This window comes from Falco peregrinus, chromosome Z (genome assembly GCF_023634155.1).
Source record: "Falco peregrinus isolate bFalPer1 chromosome Z, bFalPer1.pri, whole genome shotgun sequence".
Lineage (NCBI taxonomy): Eukaryota > Metazoa > Chordata > Aves > Falconiformes > Falconidae > Falco > Falco peregrinus.
In genome coordinates this window covers 84,765,013-84,773,141 of record NC_073739.1, presented here as the reverse complement: position 1 = coordinate 84,773,141, position 8,129 = coordinate 84,765,013, and positions in this window count along the sequence as shown.

Below are 8,129 nucleotides of genomic sequence, written 5' to 3'. Positions count from 1 at the left end.
ATGTTACCCCCATCTTAACCAGAACAAAAGCATTATGCAGCCTTTATACCGTGTTTTCTTCTCATTCTTTGCCCACAACAGGAAAATTGCCTTTGAATCCAGCTAATATCTCTGCTGCAGCTCCAGTGACAGTTATTTATTCTTTGACCTTAAGGGAGCCAACTTGTACTGTTAGTCATTCATATGCTCACATCTATGTTATGCAATTTAGTTGCTATTTTCTGAGGAAAAAACATTTGTGAAGAAAATTCCCATTAAGGGCAAATAAGGATAAGGGACAATTTATGTCTGGGGTGATCAAAGGATGCAAAGCGTTTTGGAGTGTTTTCTCTACATTAATTACATAAAACAGGGAGAAGGTGTTGCATTTTTCCATTGCTTTTTGCCTTGGAAGACATCCCAGCTATCTGCTGTCACCCGTGTCAACCCCAGCACTGGGCGAGGAGCACCCGGGTGGGAGCGGACAGGCTGGATCGACGTGTTGGCTACAGAGCTCAGTGGGGAAGGAACACAGAAATTATCATTCCCCTCAGCTCCTGTGCTAATGAGCAGCTCACACTTCCCAGGACTGCCTTCTATGTGTCTCCTGAGGTTTAAAATACAGTAGCTGCATATGGGTTCTATGGAGGATTTATTTATAGACCGTGTTTCCAACTCTTCCAAGTTGATTGCAAGTCTTTACAATATTAGGCATTGTTCTTAAAGTCCCAGCTTCTCTACTCCCGGTATTTCATGAGAATCCAAGATATCCATGGGTAAAGAAGCTTCTGAGCCTCACAGGGACTGAGAAATACTACAAAACATTTCCTAGAAGTAAAAAGCCTGTGAACAACCCTTCCATCCTTCCTCTCCTCACAGGTGAGGGCACCATAGAAGTCACCCCGCTTTTTACCTCAGCCATGAGCTGTGGATGTGTTTTTACATTAAAATGGGCAATGCCGGGTCCTCTGTCCCCTCAGTGATCACCAGGCCAGGCCACCAGAAACACCCTCCCAGTGAGGCCGAGACCCCCCAGCTGTTCTCCCACTGGAACCGCTTCTCGGCATGCGACTTGGGATGCTAACGTGACAGCACACACGAAAGACATCAGCACATTACATGTTATGGGCTATGCCTGCGATTTAAAAGAGCATTTCTTTATCTTCTGGCTGGTTATTTTTTTAGAAAAAATACCACTTAGAAAATAACACTTAGTGTTACCAAGATCGCAATAATGAGCCATCTCTTCCACTATACTAATATTACAGTTCTATACACTGGGCCTTTTGCAGCTGCTAAAACCTTGTGTCTGTCTATGTGTCAGATGCCCTTGACACAGTAAAAAATTGCCTAAGAAGTATCGTCCCAAGACAGCAGAAGAGCATCCATGCAGTTCAGCGTGCATCTCATCATCAGGCCACTTAACTGCTAGTTTCACTCCTCAAGGAGCTACTCTTCCCCAGCTGTGAAAGGGGCAACAATTCAGCAGAGGAACAGGAGAAGAAGCTGAAGGAAAGCAGACGGTGGCTGTACTGACATGTCTCACAGGAATGGCTTCGTGTGAGTTGAAGTCAACAGAGTGACTTGTATTTTCTCTGTTTACTGTGCATAATTTGTTTCACATCCGTCACCCTAAACCTGCTTTGATTCTAACACCACATTCTTCAAACAGTATTTTTAAATGTTAAAATACAGCTCAGTAAGTGATTAGAGCTCAAATACAGTGAAGGACCTTTCCTCCTAGAGGAAAAAAAGAAAGACCTATGGCTGGGTATGTGTACAGTGGTGAAGCTCACACGCTTGCAAGGGCAGCCTGCACATGTACTTGGGCTTGTGCCACTGATGGCCGGGCCAGCAGGTGCCTTTTGGTGCCTATGGAGCACCCCTCTGAGGGCAGGGCTTGGTACACACAGCCATCCAGGGAAGCAGCGGCTTGGATTGCCAGTTTGAGGGTCGCTCCCGTCTCTTTCTTCACTTCTGTGTGGCAGCTGGCATGAAGGTAACCATAGGAAAGTGATGCTTTGTTGGCTAGCTGTGCTTTTCTTCACCTAAAATAGCAGGATTATTTGGGAGGTTTTGTTTGCATGTGGTCCCTTGACACCTGTTTGGCTCATTTTTTATCTCTCTCATGGCAGGATCTGGGGACAGACATGAGGTTAAGGAAGAGCAGGAGGCAAAGTGGCTTTTCAGGAGTGACGTGCTGTGTGTGAGGAACAGCCTGGGATCGTGTCCAGCAGCCACACAGGGAAATGGAGCTTCTTTTTGTCATTAAGGACATCAAGTCTGAACACACCCGAAATATTTCTGTGAATATTTATTGGCCAAATCAAGTTGTTGGAATTGCTTGTGTTCCCCTGGGGAACTCTGAGGACTTCTCCCCTGTCCCATCTTCCCCAGATTTTTCCCCATTAGTGAATCACTCCTGATTAGTGAATAACCCCTGATAGCGTGGCATTGCCTGGCATTTGCCTTTGCCCTGTAGCCTTGTTTGCTGTCTAAAAATTAAATAGCAAAAGTCAGCTTTCTTTTCCTTCGCTTCTCCCCCTTGCATGCCAGAGGTAATTTGTTTGTTTTCCTTTTCCCACCTTTCTGCTGCACTTGCAGAGCCTGGTGCTCCTCTGCATAAGCTGGGTGGCTGTGTTTGGCCCTTTGAGGGCAGACACCAACTATCTGCTGTCACAAGGCATCTTGTAGAGGCTATGAGAGGCATGAAAACAAAGAAACATTCAAGCTCACACACAAGGAACGCAAAATCATGTCCAATTATCACAGCTTTCCCAAAGATCCTAAAATATTGCTTCCATAAGTCAGTCTGAGACAGAATTACATTCATTTCATCCTCCTGAGATTAGAGAAGAAGTTCAAGTTTCTGTTCTAGATAAATAAGATTTCCTTAAAGCAGTTTAACAGCTGCAACAACATCATCAACAACAACAACGAAAAAAAGAAAAAGTGAAGACATCCATTTTCTGCAATCAGTCGCACAGTGGCAGGTGCAAGTCAAGGGGCACGGCCTTTAGCAGGACCCAAGGGTTGGCCAGAGCATTGCCAATTAATCATCCAGTAAAATGCACTTGACAGCTTGGAGAAGTCTCCAGTTCTTTTTCTCATGATTGCATTGCTAATTTGGTCTTAAAACTTACTAAGAACAGGCAAGACTTAAAGAAAAGCTGTCACATTTTCTAATATGATTTTTTTTAAAGGGAAGCTTTTCTAGGTTGGTTCAGTCCATCATAGCTCATGAGCAGCTAATACAGCTCAGTAAGAAAGCATTTGAAAAAGCATTTCACCAGTTATGGCTATTCGTGATGTTAATCTGCACGGGCTAATGCACGTTTTCTTTTAGGCATGGTGTAAACCCCTCTTCTGTTTCATCCACCTGCTCTATTTCAGGCAAGAATCGTGAGAGATGGTGCCCAAAGGCACAATTTGGGTGCCAGAGCCCATGTGGAAAGGGCACAGGGGCATGTCTTGATGCTTCAGAGAGGTGCTCAGATGTTCAGAGCTGCTTCACTGGATTCAAAACAGCATTAGGGTCCTGAAAATACTGCTGGCTTTTGCAGGTCTATCTGTATTTACAAGCTGTGACTCTGGTGTCCCTCATTTGCCTGGGACCATGCAAGCCCATGTGGTGGCAGACCCATACTGGTGTGCCCGGAGAGTCTGGTTCAGTGAGCATGGCCTCCAGTCCCACCACAGCCCACCGTGCTGCAGCTGACATCCCCATCCCATCCCTGCCTGACCATCCTGGGCTGCCTCTGGGTGCCCTCACCCAGCCCCACTCCCCAGCACCCCCTGGCCCCCATGGTTACCCAGCAAGAAAAGGGGCTCAGCATGGAAACTGCTCTGTCCCAAAAGGCTCTCGGTTTGTTTACCATCAGAAATTGAAAATTTCCCCCCAGGCTCTGCGGCCTGGGCTGATGACTGAGGGCCGTGCAGGAGGTTACACCCCACTGTTGGTCTTCCAGCACACTAGTAGGGCATTGCTCTTCATACTCAAGTCTACCCACCATGGTCTCTGATCCTCATAGATCCCCATTCCATCTTGTCTTGGACAAAGAGGGGTTAACCTTCACTGCAAGTAAAGGGGAGATCTATCCAGAGCATCCAGAGCATTTTCACATCAAGCATTGTAATTAAGCTCCTGAAGAAATCAGTGGCAGGAGTCACCTGGCCATGTGATGGACTCCGAGGCATCAGAGTCAGCGACAGGGTAAGTGGAGGTGCTGGGGTGTCTTGTGTCCCTTTAAAATTCCTGGGGGGAAAAGAGGCAGTGGTCCTTTGTGTGTTAGAGTTGTCATCACTACACTGGAGATGAAGAAGGCAACTGGGAAAGTGCAGTTTAAGGGTAAAATCAGGATGAAATTACACTACCAGAGTAAAAGAGGGGAGTAGAGTTGTGGCAGTAGGTTCTGTGGGGTGGCACCCACCCCTCCTGCCTGACGGAGGGTCAGGTCATGCTCAGGCAGGTGGCAGTGGGGGCTGTGTCTCAGTTTGTGCACACACAGAGGGCAGAAAGGAGGTGTAATGTTGTCCCCAGCTCCACTGCCCCATCTGCAGAGCAGCTGGGTGCATATGGGTCTTGCACGTGGCTGCTTGGGAAGGCTGGTCATCCCCAGCCAGAGTACTCTGAAATGCAGTGTGTGTGCATGTGTGTGCGCATGCGTGTGTAGGCGTTCGGGTACGCGTGTGCGTGTTGGTGCCCATGTGCATGTGATAGTCCCACACCCCCATGTATCTAAAGTACTACATTGTCTTGTGCGAAAAATATGTAACGGAAAGTCATGACCTTGTACTCACAGCATTTAGAGAAAAGCACCAGAGTAGCTTTATACTGTGTTTTCCTATTTTCTCAAAATAGTCAACTTGTTTGTTTGATGCCAACATCTCATAGACTGAAACAGCTCACTGGGGGATTTGGGCATGAGTTGGCACGTGTTACTTCTAGTTTATGTAAGGCCTTACTGCAGTTTCTATTTTTAACCACATTAATAAAAAGGATTGTTCATCATTATACCAGCTTAGCAGACACAAATCACATGCCTAGGCAAATCTTAAGGGGAAGTAAGGTGATTCATTCCATTAATCCTCTGCTGCACAAAGTCACAGTAAATCCTGGTTCTAATAAGTGGGTTGAAGGCTAAGACCTTAGGGTTCCTCTGTCTAGCGTTTGGCTCTACTTGCTTTTGGGATGTCAGATTTCCATTTCCATTATACACTAATTTTTTTCCCAGGTAAAAAAACAAAAAAAAAAGACAAACCCCAAACCCAGAAACTGAGCCCTTTGTCGTCACATAAGGCTGATATTAAATGAGTAATAGACAAGCACTAATAACTTGTGGTCTAAATAAGCATTGAAAAGCTTGAAAGCTTATTTTTTTAAAGAATATAAAAATAAACATGGAAAATGTTTTGTCCTAGAAACGGAGCCAGCAGTACATTATCTCGGCAGACTGCAGCTGGACAGCAAATGACATGAGATTGTATTTTGGTTCCTCTGCTTCAAGTGAAAGGAGCCAAGTACATGCAGAAGCTGTGTTGGCAGAGGGAGGGGAGGAAATGCACACATACGTGAAGTTAGCGGGGTTACTCTGGTGCAGAGCGCAGGATCAGGCACTTCCCTGTAAACAGCCAGGCAGTGGGATCTGCACAGCCGCCAGTACTGCCAGAGACTGAGAAATGCAGCATCTGAATCCGTTAAGAAAGATACATTCCGTTTTCCATGGGCACCCACTCTCCATCCTGATACATCCATGGGGCTCTTTTTCCCTAAGGAAGATGAGCTTTTCAGTGCAAAGGGCAAATGCAGTGGGTGACAAGGGGAATAAAAGTTCTCGGAGTCTTTAGAACATGTCAAACCCATGGGGACCTGGTAATACTTACTTTGGCATCGATGCAGATTAGTGATTAGATAACTTGAGTGCTGTCTCAAAGCCTGTACTTCTTAATGATATCCAAGTCACCCACTCACCTTTCAGCTTCACAGCCAAGCTGCTTCCCTGACATCTCTCATCAGGACCTGTGTGGAAGGCTGAGTAGTGCTGGATAAAATGCAAAGACCATATCATTACACCTATAGCTTCCTTCCAGTCGTGGGTGTTGTTACATCAGTATACAGGCACAGGATCTCAGCACACAGGTACAGGAAAGAGCATTGAAGTGTGAGGATTACACTGGTGCAGAAGGAACCTCTTCTGGTCTGGGGCTTGGACCAGGTGGTCGGCACAGCCCCTGGCTGCCCAAAGCGTGGCTGGGGTAAAAATGCCCTGCAGTAATGCTGAACGTGTTACAAGTGGGCCGATGGGCAAATGTTGGGTGTAGTTTATGGGCTGCACTGCACATGAGAGGTTAGAGTAGGCAAGGACCTTCCCTTAGCTGTCCTGTCACTCTTCCATAAAACCAATGGTGGCAGAGAAGCAGAGAAGTGAGAGTCACATTTTTTCTTAAAGAACTCTGAACTAATTCTCCTTCTGATTCCCTCAATCAAAATAATAATAATAAAAAAAAAGTCACCGAGACTTAGACCCCTCAAACTGCTGTCTGTTACAGTAACATTAAGTATCTTACCTTCACAATTAATCCAATAAAGCACAGGAATTCAGAGTTAAGTCTGACACCCTGTCCTGCAATCAGACTGTTGTAATAATAAAAACGTACAATTATGTAAGATGAGACCTCAATGTCAGTTTGTATTTTCTCTGCTTTTTTTTCCCCTCTTGCTGTTTATTTCAGAGGTGTGAACATGGCTGTTCAGCTGCAGCGTGACTTTGCCTCCCTTCCCCTCTGCAGCCCTCTGCTTTTGGGGGTGTAAACCCAGCAATGACAGTCTCTTGCATCTCTGGTGGCCTTCGCTGCCCCCCCCACCCCCCGGCACACATCTACCCACAGCTGGGTCGCTGTCTTTAGCTGACACAAAAGGACTTTCTGGGAAAAGCTCCTACAGTGAATGCAAGGGCTGCGCAGCACGAGTGCTGGCATGAGGTGGAGGGCTCCCTGTCCGCAACCCGCCCGTCGAGACCCTGTCCCTCCACGAGCCTCCATGGTTTCCAGAGTCAGGATTAAATTAGGATTACGCTTCTCAACCTCAAAAAACCAAACCAAACCAAAAAAACCCAAACCACCAAAAAAACCCCACCACACACCAGGAAAGGATGAAATGTGGGATTAGCAGCTCTGGGCAACAATCTAAGAAAATCTGTTGGTTGCTCAAGGATCTTGAACTGGTAATACGGAGATTTTGTGAAATGAGGAGTTTGAAGTACTGCTTGCAGCAGCCTGCATGAGGCATATGGCTAAACCCATCCGGCTCTCCCAGAGACCCAGCTCCATGTGAAGAGCTGGAAGATGTCACCAGACTCTCCCTTTTTTTGCTGTAGACATATTTTTTGAACATCAAAAAATTCTCTAGAAATCCTGTAGTAAAATACCGAAGGGTGATAGCAGAAATGGCAAAAGGTGGTCCTGTGGCTCAGGAGTGCCCGTCCCTCGCAGGGGACACATCCCAAGCCGCAGCAGCACGCGTTACGCCCTCCCTGCTGTGCCAGCCTCGCGTGCCTTTGGCTATTGTATTTCCCCACTCATGAGCAGTCAGGGTCTCATGGGGAGGCACAGGAGGGTCCCATCTGGTAAAAATTAAGTTTTTTCAGGTCAAATCAGTTCTCAGCTGTTGAGACCAAGGGATGGCTCAACCAGCAGCAAACCAGAAGGTGGAGGTGAAGTTTGATGGGAGTGCTGGCTGCGTTTCTGAGGAGGATCTGGCTGAACGCTGGGTGTCGTGAGCTGCCTTCCCTTGCTTCTGCCTCAAGGAACTTTTCCCCACGGAACCGTTTGCAAAGAATCTCGGTGAATCCCTTGACTTTTTCCAGAAGCAAGACTCAAGCAAGCCTTTACTCACAGTACAGCTGGAAATGGGCCCAAGGATGGGAACTGTGGCCGGTTCAGACAGAGTGGCTCGGGGCTTTCACTCGGGGAGGAGGGAGGTGACAGTGGTGAACTGCATCCCGCTGCTCGGGGAGGTCTGGACCCCAGTTTGTTCCAGACCCACTGAGCCCCATTTGATGGGACAAGAACTGCACAATGGCCACTAAAGCACAGTGATCTCCAGGACCAAAAGCTTTTCCACAAACTAATGCTGCGGTCTGCAGGGTGGC